The following is a 12,500-nucleotide window of genomic DNA, read 5'->3' as shown; positions in this document are numbered from 1 at the left end:
CAAGATCTGCGCCGACGGAGGCTCCAGGCGGGCTCACGCCCAGACCCTTCTGCGCACACCGCCGCGGCCATCCTACTCGTCGCGGCCTCAAAACGATCGCGCGACGCGGGCGCCGCGCGAACGTCCCACCTGCCTGCGACGGTCGAGTATAGGCTGAACGCTACAGCGCCATCCATTTTCAGGGCTGGTTGCTTCGGCAGGTGAGTTGTTACACACTCCTTAGCGGATTCCGACTTCCATGGCCACCGTCCTGCTGTCCTGAGCGACCAACGCCTTTTATGGTCTCCGATGAGCGTTCATTGGGCGCCTTAACTCGACGTTTGGTTCATCCCACAGCGCCAGTTCTGCTTACCAAAATTGGCCCACTTGGCACTCCCATCCGAGCTCCTACTTCATCTTCGAGCAAGAAGGAGATCTCACCCATTTAAAGTTTGAGAATAGGTTGAGGTCATTTCGACCCCAATGCCTCTAATCATTCGCTTTACCGGATGAGACTGTCAGAATGACGCGAACGTCATGTTTCTCGAGCGCCAGCTATCCTGAGGGAAACTTCGGATGGAACCAGCTATTAGATAGTTCGATTAGTCTTTCGCCCCTATACCCAGTTCGGACGATCGATTTGCACGTCAGAATCGCTTCGGTCCTCCATCAGGGTTTCCCCTGACTTCGACCTGACCAGGCATAGTTCACCATCTTTCGGGTCCCAGCGTGTACGCTCTCAGTGCGTCTCGATAATCGCACGGGGGCTTTCTCGAAACGCCTCGGGAATGCGGCGGGGCGTCTGGCGACGCCCGCGCATCTTCCCTGCGGCCGGCTCGAGGCCGACCTTTCACTTTCATTTCGCCTCTGGGTTTATCAGCGTTCCCAATGACTCGCGCACATGCTAGACTCCTTGGTCCGTGTTTCAAGACGGGTCCTGTGAGTGCCCAAAACAAAACCACCGCCGACCGGGACGCGTCCCGTCCGAGAGCGCGCCACTAACCGCCGGCAACCGAAAAGCGACGCCCGCGACGCACTAGACGCCGGGGGCCGCGATAAGGAAGCGGCTGTGACGCGACGGACGCCCTCACAGGTGGGGCGGACGCGATCCTCGTTCTCTACCGTCGCTCGTCAAATGTTCGACCGGCCCCGGCCGTGGACGCCGCGGCTCCGCCCCGCATAGCGAGACGGGACAACCGCACGGCGCATTCGACCGGGGCGCGACGGGTCGCGGTGTTATACTGAGGGAGAAGTGCACGCGCTCCGGGGGCCCGGCTGCGCACCCGGACACCCGCCGCCCCGACACGAGTGCCGAGGGCGAAGGTGTGCACCGAGACGCGGGCCCCGACGGAAGACGCGATGAATCTCCCCGTTCGCTCGTTTGAGTTCCACAGGTTTACCCCTGAACGGTTTCACGTACTCTTTAACTCTCTCTTCAAAGTTCTTTTCAACTTTCCCTCACGGTACTTGTTCGCTATCGGTCTCGTGGTAGTATTTAGCCTTAGATGGAGTTTACCACCCACTTAGGGCTGCACTCTCAAGCAACCCGACTCTGGGGAGAGAGACCGTCGCGGCCGGCTACCGTCGCTACGGGCCTGGCACCCTCTGCGGGTAAGCGGGCCCCGTTCAAGATGAACTTGGACAGGCAGCCGTGACTAATGACCGCGCGTGTATATATTACTCTCCTCCCTAACGCTACATTTCCCGGCGGCCCGCCTGGGCCGCAGGATTCAGCGCTGGGCTCTTCCCGTTTCGCTCGCCGCTACTCGGGGAATCCTCGTTAGTTTCTTTTCCTCCGCTTACTGATATGCTTAAGTTCGGCGGGTGATCTCTCCTGATTTGAGGTCGACGACAGAAAGATAATTTTTATATTATATATAAATAATACAGACAGACAGAGGCGCGCGGCGGCGGGACCGCGTCGAGGGCGCGAGGATCGCCCCGCGAAGATCGCAAAAGGATCGATCGCGGTTTCACAGCGTCGTCGCTAGCCCCCGGACACGCGTTAGCGTCCCGGCCGCGCGCTCGAAATTCGTCACACATTTGACCGGACGCCCGCGCGCGCGCCGACCGCCGGAGCGGGTCGGGCGGCGCGGGCGACGCCGGCAGCGCGCTCGCCGGGGCCCCCCCCCCTCGCGGACGAGGGTGAGAGACTCCGCGGCGAAGTCTGGTCGCATTGCGTGCGCGACCCTCAAACAGGAGTGGTCCGTGGACAAACTACGTCTTGCTCGGACCGCAATGTGCGTTCGAAATGTCGATGCTCATGTGTCCTGCAGTTCACACTCTGACGCGCATTTAGCTGCGTTCTTCATCGACCCACGAGCCGAGTGATCCGCCGTTCAGGGTAATAATTGTACAATTTTAAAATTGTCATTCGTTCACTTGTTTATCCGTCGCGTTTTGGGTGTTCGCGCGAGCGCAAACTGACCTTAGAAGATCAAAACAACAAAAAATAGCAACCTTAATGGTGATGCGCGCGCGCACACGCACACGCGCATCACTAAATCGCGACCGGACGCGGGCGCGGTCCCCCGACCCGTCAGGATCGAGAGAGCCGTCCCGCGACGCCGGCGGGTCCGCGGTTCGCGGCGGCGCCCTAGGGCGATCTCCGCCGCAGCGATGTCGGGCTCTCGGCCGCGCATCGTGATTCGTGTATTTTACATACAAGTATGTATATATATTACAAAATATATTATTACACAGGAAATGATCCTTCCGCAGGTTCACCTACGGAAACCTTGTTACGACTTTTACTTCCTCTAAATGATCAAATTCGGTCAAACTTTCCGACGCGTCGGACGCCCGAGACGAGCTTCCGCGCACCAGTCCGAAGACCTCACCAAATCATCCATCGGTAGTAGCGACGGGCGGTGTGTACAAAGGGCAGGGACGCAATCAACGCGAGCTGGTGACTCGCTTTTACTAGGAATTCCTCGTTCATGGGGGAGAATTGCAAACCCCAATCCCTATCACGAAGGGGTTTCATCGGGTTACCCGGGCCGTTAGGCCAAGGAGGACACGCTGATCCCTTCAGTGTAGCGCGCGTGCGGCCCAGGACATCTAAGGGCATCACAGACCTGCTATTGCTCAATCTCGTGCGGCTATATATACCGCCGGTCCCTCTAAGAAGATTTTCATTGTACGCCGGTAGTGAAGACCGCGAGACGCACGCACGCGACGCGAGCGCCGCGGAACGCGCGCACGCGGACCCTCGTGATACCGGTTGCACGTCTATTTAATAGGCTAGAGTTACGTTCGTTACCGGAATTAACCTGACAAATCGCTCCACCAACTAAGAGCGGCCATGCACCACCACCCACCGAATCGAGAAAGAGCTGTTAATCCGTCAATCCTTCCAGTGTCCGGGCCTGGTGAGTTTTCCCGTGTTGAGTCGAATTAAGCCGCAGGCTCCACTCCTGGTGGTGCCCTTCCGTCAATTCCTTTAAGTTTCAGCTTTGCAACCATACTCCCCCCGGAGCCCGAAAGCTTTGGTTTCCCGGGAGCTGCCCACCGGGTTAAAATTATGAAACTTCGGCGGATCGCTGGCTGGCATCATTTATGGTTAGAACTACAGCGGTATCTAATCGCCTTCGAACCTCTAACTTTCGTTCTTGATTAATGAAAACACCTTTGGCAAATGCTTTCGCTTTAGTCCGTCTTGCGACGATCCAAGAATTTCACCTCTAACGTCGCAATACGAATGCCCCCAGTTGTCCCTATTAATCATTACCTCTGGTATCAGAAAGCCAACAAAACAGAACCGAGGTCCTATTCTATTATTCCATGCGTACAATATTCAGGCAAGTGTTAGCCCGCTTTGAGCACTCTAATTTGTTCAAAGTAAACAGCCGCGACGGCCCGCCTCGGCGCGCGGCCGACCGTGAGGACGACCGCGACACACCGGCGGTGGACGCACCGGCGAGAAGCCCCGCAGACGTGCCTGTCGTACCGCATTCGGTAGACCGACACCGCAGGACACAATTTCAACTACGAGCTTTTTAACCGCAACAACTTTAGTATATGCTATTGGAGCTGGAATTACCGCGGCTGCTGGCACCAGACTTGCCCTCCAATGGATCCTCGTTAAAGGATTTAAAGTGTAATCATTCCGATCACGAGGCCTCGGACGAGTCCCGTATCGTTATTTTTCGTCACTACCTCCCCGTGCCGGGAGTGGGTAATTTGCGCGCCTGCTGCCTTCCGTGGATGTGGTAGCCGTTTCTCAGGCTCCCTCTCCGGAATCGAACCCTGATTCCCCGTTACCCGTGACAACCATGGTAGTCGCATAAACTACCATCGACAGTTGATAAGGCAGACATTTGAAAGATGCGTCGCCGGTGCTAGACCGTGCGATCAGCTCAAAGTTATCTAGAGTCATCTCGAATGGCGACGGACGGGGCGCGAACCCCGCCGCCGATTGGTTTTTGATCTAATAAAAGCATCCCTCCCGTTGCCGGTCAGGACCTCGTTTGCATGTATTAGCTCTAGAATTGCCACAGTTATCCAAGTAACCGTGTACGATCTAAGGAACCAAAACTGATATATTGAGCCATTCGCGGTTTCACCTTAATTCGGCTTTTACTGAGACTTGCATGGCTTAGTCTTTGAGACAAGCATATGATTACTGGCAGGATCAACCAGGGAGCTGTTCTTCGGGTTAGCTGCGTAACCGAGAGACACTGCTCGGACACGGCGTGTTCGCGCGCGGCGGAGTCACCCGCCGCGCCACGCTCTGTGACACTCACACTCCGTCGATAAAAGAACAATTTGCTCATTATCGGGCATGTGTATTGTTGTTACTCTGCCTTGCCGCTGCGGTGGTTCTCTTGCTCGAAGAGCCGAGCGGGGAGAGCAGGCGGGGATCGATCACACGGAGTGCGTCGTCGTCGCCTAAATTATGAATTCCCATTCGTAAAACGCGTACGCCGTGAGCCGTGAGGCAACGGTGTGGCCGGGGAGTTACCTCCTCCGACCGTACTCTTTTTCATTTCTTGGTCAAGTTCTACTCGCGCGGAACTCCAGAGATGAGACACGGGCGCCGGCGAAGCCAGAAGGCGAACGCCGCGTCGAGTTTCGCAAATGTACCGCCGACGCGACCGACAGATGGGCCGCCGCGGTTTGCGAACGCTGTGCAAATCAGCGCGCCACTACGGACGCGCATACAGTACCGCGGCGGCCCGGTCTCGCCGGCCCCGGCCCCGAGAGCGACTAGACCGAGGCGGGTGCGCGGATTCGGGCTTAGCGTAACTCCCGCGCGGGGTACGGCGAGTGATCGAGTCCAGATGGTCGGCGCGCATAATTTTTTTCACTTCTCTCTACACGATTTTCGTTTCGATAGCGGATACACGTTACGAATATATATACATATTTTTTACACGTCGATGCGTGTACACGCAGATATATATATTTTTTTAAAAAGTATTCATCCTCTTCTTCTTCTTCTCCTTCTCCTTATCATTATAATCATTGTTATCATTATTATCGTAACTATCATGATTATTAGTTTTGTTATTATTATTATTATTATTATTATTATTATTATTATTATTATCATCCTTCTTCTTCTTCTTCTTCTTCTTCTATTCTTCGTCGTCTACTTTTCGTCTTAATCGTCTTCTTCTTCTATTCTATTCTATTCTTCTTCGACTTCCTCTTCTTCCTCTTCTTCTTCTTGCTCTTGTTCTTCTTCTTCTTCTTCTTCTTTTTCTTCTTCTTACGAAATTATTATTATTTTAACTATTACTACTATTGTTATGATAACTCTTCTTCTTCTTCTTCTCCTTCTTCTTCTTCTTCTTCTTCTTCTTCTTCCTCTTATTATTCAGTATTGTCATAACTATTATGATTATTAGTTTTGTTATTATTATTATTATTATTCTTCTTCTTCTTCTTCTACTTTTCTCCTACTTCTTCTTCTTCTTCTTCTTCTTCTATTCTTCGTGGTCCTATACCTCTTCTTCGACTTCCTCTTCTTCCTCTTCTTCTTCTTGCTCTTGTTCTTCTTCTTCTTCTTTTTCTTCATCTTACGAAATTATTATTATTATTATTACTATTACTACTATTATTATGATAACTATTCTTCTTCTTCTTCTTCTTCCTCTTCTTCTTCTTCTTCTTCTTCTTATTATTATAATCATTGTTATCAGTATTATCATAACTATTATGATTATTAGTTTTGTTATCATTATTATTATTATTCTTCTTCTTCTTCTTCTACTACTTTTCTTCTACTTCTTCTTCCTCTCCATCTTCATCATATATATATATATATATATATATATATATATATATATATATATATATATATATATATATATATATATATATATATATATATATATATATATATATATATATATATATTCGCGATTGCCGCGCGTCGGCGTCGCTTGACCGCGTTCAGAGCTCGATCCGGGCCTTGTCCGACGAGCCATCGAGAGGGTCGAATTAATGTCAGACGGCGAGGCATTTGGCAACCTTAAGCTGATCATAGCTACTCCCGCCGTTCACCCTTCCTTGTGTTATATTATGTATTAATAACTCCTCGTATAATATTATATATTAACTCCCACTCGTAGTACCCGCGCAGTGTGGGGTACGCGCGGCCGCTTGACCGCGTCACGAGCTCGATCCGGGCCATTCCCGACGAGCCATCGAGAGGGTCGAATTAATGTCAGACGGCGAGGCATTTGGCAACCTTAGGCCGATCATAGCTACTCCCGCGGTTCACCCTTCTCATTAATAACCTTATATTGATTAATTAATTTATTCAATTAATAATATTATCTATTGTAAATAATCCATCACTCCGACTCTCTGTTATCTCTCACATGAATAAACAATCACTCGTACTCCCCGACGAATGTCAGACGGCGAGGCATTAAGCCGTTCATAGCTACTCCCGCCGTTCACCCCTCCTTATATAATATTTTATATATATATATATATATATATATATATATATATATATATATATATATATATATATATATATATATATATATATATATATATATATATATATATATATATATATATATATATATATATATATATATACATTATCTAAACGAACAAACACTCCGACTCGTAGTACTCGCGCAGCGTAGGGTACTCGCGATTGCCGCGCGTCGGCGTCGCTTGACCGCGTTCAGAGCTCGATCCGGGCCTTGTCCGACGAGCCATCGAGAGGGTCGAATTAATGTCAGACGGCGAGGCATTTGGCAACCTTAAGCTGATCATAGCTACTCCCGCCGTTCACCCTTCCTTGTGTTATATTATGTATTAATAACTCCTCGTATAATATTATATATTAACTCCCACTCGTAGTACCCGCGCAGTGTGGGGTACGCGCGGCCGCTTGACCGCGTCGCGAGCTCGATCCGGGCCATTCCCGACGAGCCATCGAGAGGGTCGAATTAATGTCAGACGGCGAGGCATTTAAGCTGATCATAGCTACTCCCGCCGTTCACCCTTCCTTGTGTTATATTATGTATTAATAACTCCTCGTATAATATTATATATTAACTCCCACTCGTAGTACCCGCGCAGTGTGGGGTACGCGCGGCCGCTTGACCGCGTCGCGAGCTCGATCCGGGCCATTCCCGACGAGCCATCGAGAGGGTCGAATTAATGTCAGACGGCGAGGCATTTGGCAACCTTAAGTTGATCATAGCTACTCCCGCCGTTCACCCTTCCTTGTGTTATATTATGTATTAATATCCTCGTATAATATTATATATTAACTCCCACTCGTAGTACCCGCGCAGTGTGGGGTACGCGCGGCCGCTTGACCGCGTCGCGAGCTCGATCCGGGCCATTCCCGACGAGCCATCGAGAGGGTCGAATTAATGTCAGACGGCGAGGCATTTGGCAACCTTAAGCTGATCATAGCTACTCCCGCCGTTCACCCTTCCTTGTGTTATATTATGTATTAATAACTCCTCGTATAATATTATATATTAACTCCCACTCGTAGTACCCGCGCAGTGTGGGGTACGCGCGGCCGCTTGACCCCGCGTCGCGAGCTCGATCCGGGCCATTCCCGACGAGCCATCGAGAGGGTCGAATTAATGTCAGACGGCGAGGCATTCGGCAACCTTAGGCCGATCTTAGCTACTCCCGCCGTTCACCCTTCTCATTAATAACCTTATATTGATTAATTAATTTATTCAATTAATAATATTATCTATTGTAAATAATCCATCACTCCGACTCTCTGTTATCTCTCACATGAATAAACAATCACTCGTACTCCCCGACGAATGTCAGACGGCGAGGCATTAAGCCGTTCATAGCTACTCCCGCCGTTCACCCCTCCTTATATAATATTATATATATATATATATATATATATATATATATATATATATATATATATATATATATATATATATATATATATATATACATTATCTAAACGAACAAACACTCCGACTCGTAGTACTCGCGCAGCGTAGGGTACTCGCGATTGCCGCGCGTCGGCGTCGCTTGACCGCGTTCAGAGCTCGATCCGGGCCTTGTCCGACGAGCCATCGAGAGGGTCGAATTAATGTCAGACGGCGAGGCATTTGGCAACCTTAAGCTGATCATAGCTACTCCCGCCGTTCACCCTTCCTTGTGTTATATTATGTATTAATATCCTCGTATAATATTATATATTAACTCCCACTCGTAGTACCCGCGCAGTGTGGGGTACGCGCGGCCGCTTGACCGCGTCGCGAGCTCGATCCGGGCCATTCCCGACGAGCCATCGAGAGGGTCGAATTAATGTCAGACGGCGAGGCATTTGGCAACCTTAAGCTGATCATAGCTACTCCCGCCGTTCACCCTTCCTTGTGTTATATTATGTATTAATAACTCCTCGTATAATATTATATATTAACTCCCACTCGTAGTACCCGCGCAGTGTGGGGTACGCGCGGCCGCTTGACCGCGTCGCGAGCTCGATCCGGGCCATTCCCGACGAGCCATCGAGAGGGTCGAATTAATGTCAGACGGCGAGGCATTCGGCAACCTTAGGCCGATCTTAGCTACTCCCGCCGTTCACCCTTCTCATTAATAACCTTATATTGATTAATTAATTTATTCAATTAATAATATTATCTATTGTAAATAATCCATCACTCCGACTCTCTGTTATCTCTCACATGAATAAACAATCACTCGTACTCCCCGACGAATGTCAGACGGCGAGGCATTAAGCCGTTCATAGCTACTCCCGCCGTTCACCCCTCCTTATATAATATTATATATATATATATATATATATATATATATATATATATATATATATATATATATATATATATATATATATATATATATATATATATATATATATATATATATATATATATATATATATATATATATATATATATATATATACATTATCTAAACGAACAAACACTCCGACTCGTAGTACTCGCGCAGCGTAGGGTACTCGCGATTGCCGCGCGTCGGCGTCGCTTGACCGCGTTCAGAGCTCGATCCGGGCCTTGTCCGACGAGCCATCGAGAGGGTCGAATTAATGTCAGACGGCGAGGCATTTGGCAACCTTAAGCTGATCATAGCTACTCCCGCCGTTCACCCTTCCTTGTGTTATATTATGTATTAATAACTCCTCGTATAATATTATATATTAACTCCCACTCGTAGTACCCGCGCAGTGTGGGGTACGCGCGGCCGCTTGACCGCGTCGCGAGCTCGATCCGGGCCATTCCCGACGAGCCATCGAGAGGGTCGAATTAATGTCAGACGGCGAGGCATTTGGCAACCTTAAGCTGATCATAGCTACTCCCGCCGTTCACCCTTCCTTGTGTTATATTATATATTAATAACTCCTCGTATAATATTATATATTAACTCCCACTCGTAGTACCCGCGCAGTGTGGGGTACGCGCGGCCGCTTGACCGCGTCGCGAGCTCGATCCGGGCCATTCCCGACGAGCCATCGAGAGGGTCGAATTAATGTCAGACGGCGAGGCATTTGGCAACCTTAAGCTGATCATAGCTACTCCCGCCGTTCACCCTTCCTTGTGTTATATTATGTATTAATATCCTCGTATAATATTATATATTAACTCCCACTCGTAGTACCCGCGCAGTGTGGGGTACGCGCGGCCGCTTGACCGCGTCGCGAGCTCGATCCGGGCCATTCCCGACGAGCCATCGAGAGGGTCGAATTAATGTCAGACGGCGAGGCATTTGGCAACCTTAAGCTGATCATAGCTACTCCCGCCGTTCACCCTTCCTTGTGTTATATTATGTATTAATAACTCCTCGTATAATATTATATATTAACTCCCACTCGTAGTACCCGCGCAGTGTGGGGTACGCGCGGCCGCTTGACCGCGTCGCGAGCTCGATCCGGGCCATTCCCGACGAGCCATCGAGAGGGTCGAATTAATGTCAGACGGCGAGGCATTTGGCAACCTTAAGCTGATCATAGCTACTCCCGCCGTTCACCCTTCCTTGTGTTATATTATGTATTAATAACTCCTCGTATAATATTATATATTAACTCCCACTCGTAGTACCCGCGCAGTGTGGGGTACGCGCGGCCGCTTGACCGCGTCGCGAGCTCGATCCGGGCCATTCCCGACGAGCCATCGAGAGGGTCGAATTAATGTCAGACGGCGAGGCATTCGGCAACCTTAGGCCGATCTTAGCTACTCCCGCCGTTCACCCTTCTCATTAATAACCTTATATTGATTAATTGATTTATTCAATTAATAATATTATCTATTGTAAATAATCCATCACTCCGACTCTCTGTTATCTCTCACATGAATAAACAATCACTCGTACTCCCCGACGAATGTCAGACGGCGAGGCATTAAGCCGTTCATAGCTACTCCCGCCGTTCACCCCTCCTTATATAATATTTTATATATATATATATATATATATATATATATATATATATATATATATATATATATATATATATATATATATATATATATATATATATATATATATATATATATATATACATTATCTAAACGAACAAACACTCCGACTCGTAGTACTCGCGCAGCGTAGGGTACTCGCGATTGCCGCGCGTCGGCGTCGCTTGACCGCGTTCAGAGCTCGATCCGGGCCTTGTCCGACGAGCCATCGAGAGGGTCGAATTAATGTCAGACGGCGAGGCATTTGGCAACCTTAAGCTGATCATAGCTACTCCCGCCGTTCACCCTTCCTTGTGTTATATTATGTATTAATATCCTCGTATAATATTATATATTAACTCCCACTCGTAGTACCCGCGCAGTGTGGGGTACGCGCGGCCGCTTGACCGCGTCGCGAGCTCGATCCGGGCCATTCCCGACGAGCCATCGAGAGGGTCGAATTAATGTCAGACGGCGAGGCATTTGGCAACCTTAAGCTGATCATAGCTACTCCCGCCGTTCACCCTTCCTTGTGTTATATTATGTATTAATAACTCCTCGTATAATATTATATATTAACTCCCACTCGTAGTACCCGCGCAGTGTGGGGTACGCGCGGCCGCTTGACCGCGTCGCGAGCTCGATCCGGGCCATTCCCGACGAGCCATCGAGAGGGTCGAATTAATGTCAGACGGCGAGGCATTTGGCAACCTTAAGCTGATCATAGCTACTCCCGCCGTTCACCCTTCCTTGTGTTATATTATGTATTAATAACTCCTCGTATAATATTATATATTAACTCCCACTCGTAGTACCCGCGCAGTGTGGGGTACGCGCGGCCGCTTGACCGCGTCGCGAGCTCGATCCGGGCCATTCCCGACGAGCCATCGAGAGGGTCGAATTAATGTCAGACGGCGAGGCATTCGGCAACCTTAGGCCGATCTTAGCTACTCCCGCCGTTCACCCTTCTCATTAATAACCTTATATTGATTAATTGATTTATTCAATTAATAATATTATCTATTGTAAATAATCCATCACTCCGACTCTCTGTTATCTCTCACATGAATAAACAATCACTCGTACTCCCCGACGAATGTCAGACGGCGAGGCATTAAGCCGTTCATAGCTACTCCCGCCGTTCACCCCTCCTTATATAATATTATATATATATATATATATATATATATATATATATATATATATATATATATATATATATATATATATATATATATATATATATATATATACATTATCTAAACGAACAAACACTCCGACTCGTAGTACTCGCGCAGCGTAGGGTACTCGCGATTGCCGCGCGTCGGCGTCGCTTGACCGCGTTCAGAGCTCGATCCGGGCCTTGTCCGACGAGCCATCGAGAGGGTCGAATTAATGTCAGACGGCGAGGCATTTGGCAACCTTAAGCTGATCATAGCTACTCCCGCCGTTCACCCTTCCTTGTGTTATATTATGTATTAATAACTCCTCGTATAATATTATATATTAACTCCCACTCGTAGTACCCGCGCAGTGTGGGGTACGCGCGGCCGCTTGACCGCGTCGCGAGCTCGATCCGGGCCATTCCCGACGAGCCATCGAGAGGGTCGAATTAATGTCAGACGG

General features: G+C 48.9%; 1 non-coding gene and 2 pseudogenes across 1 annotated transcript; all 3 read right to left on the bottom strand.

The window, feature by feature from the left end:
• Positions 1-1,827, bottom strand: part of LOC148299653 (large subunit ribosomal RNA) — a 4,078-nt pseudogene extending 2,251 nt beyond the window's left edge.
• A 337-nt stretch (positions 1,828-2,164) lies between these two features.
• Positions 2,165-2,326, bottom strand: LOC148299652 (5.8S ribosomal RNA; annotated as a pseudogene).
• Positions 2,327-2,683: 357 nt separating this feature from the next.
• Positions 2,684-4,623, bottom strand: LOC148299651 (small subunit ribosomal RNA). The gene has a single exon (XR_015839052.1). It is a non-coding gene; the product is annotated as a small subunit ribosomal RNA (ribosomal RNA).
• Between the last annotated feature and the right edge of the window lie 7,877 nt (positions 4,624-12,500).

The sequence above is a fragment of the Brachycentrus maculatus genome, unplaced genomic scaffold, assembly GCF_059751285.1.
Source record: "Brachycentrus maculatus isolate JH-2025_06_01 unplaced genomic scaffold, ASM5975128v1 h1tg001019l, whole genome shotgun sequence".
In the NCBI taxonomy this organism is placed as follows: domain Eukaryota; kingdom Metazoa; phylum Arthropoda; class Insecta; order Trichoptera; family Brachycentridae; genus Brachycentrus; species Brachycentrus maculatus.
Note: the sequence above shows the minus strand (reverse complement) of the source record. Positions and strands in the feature narration are given on the sequence as shown.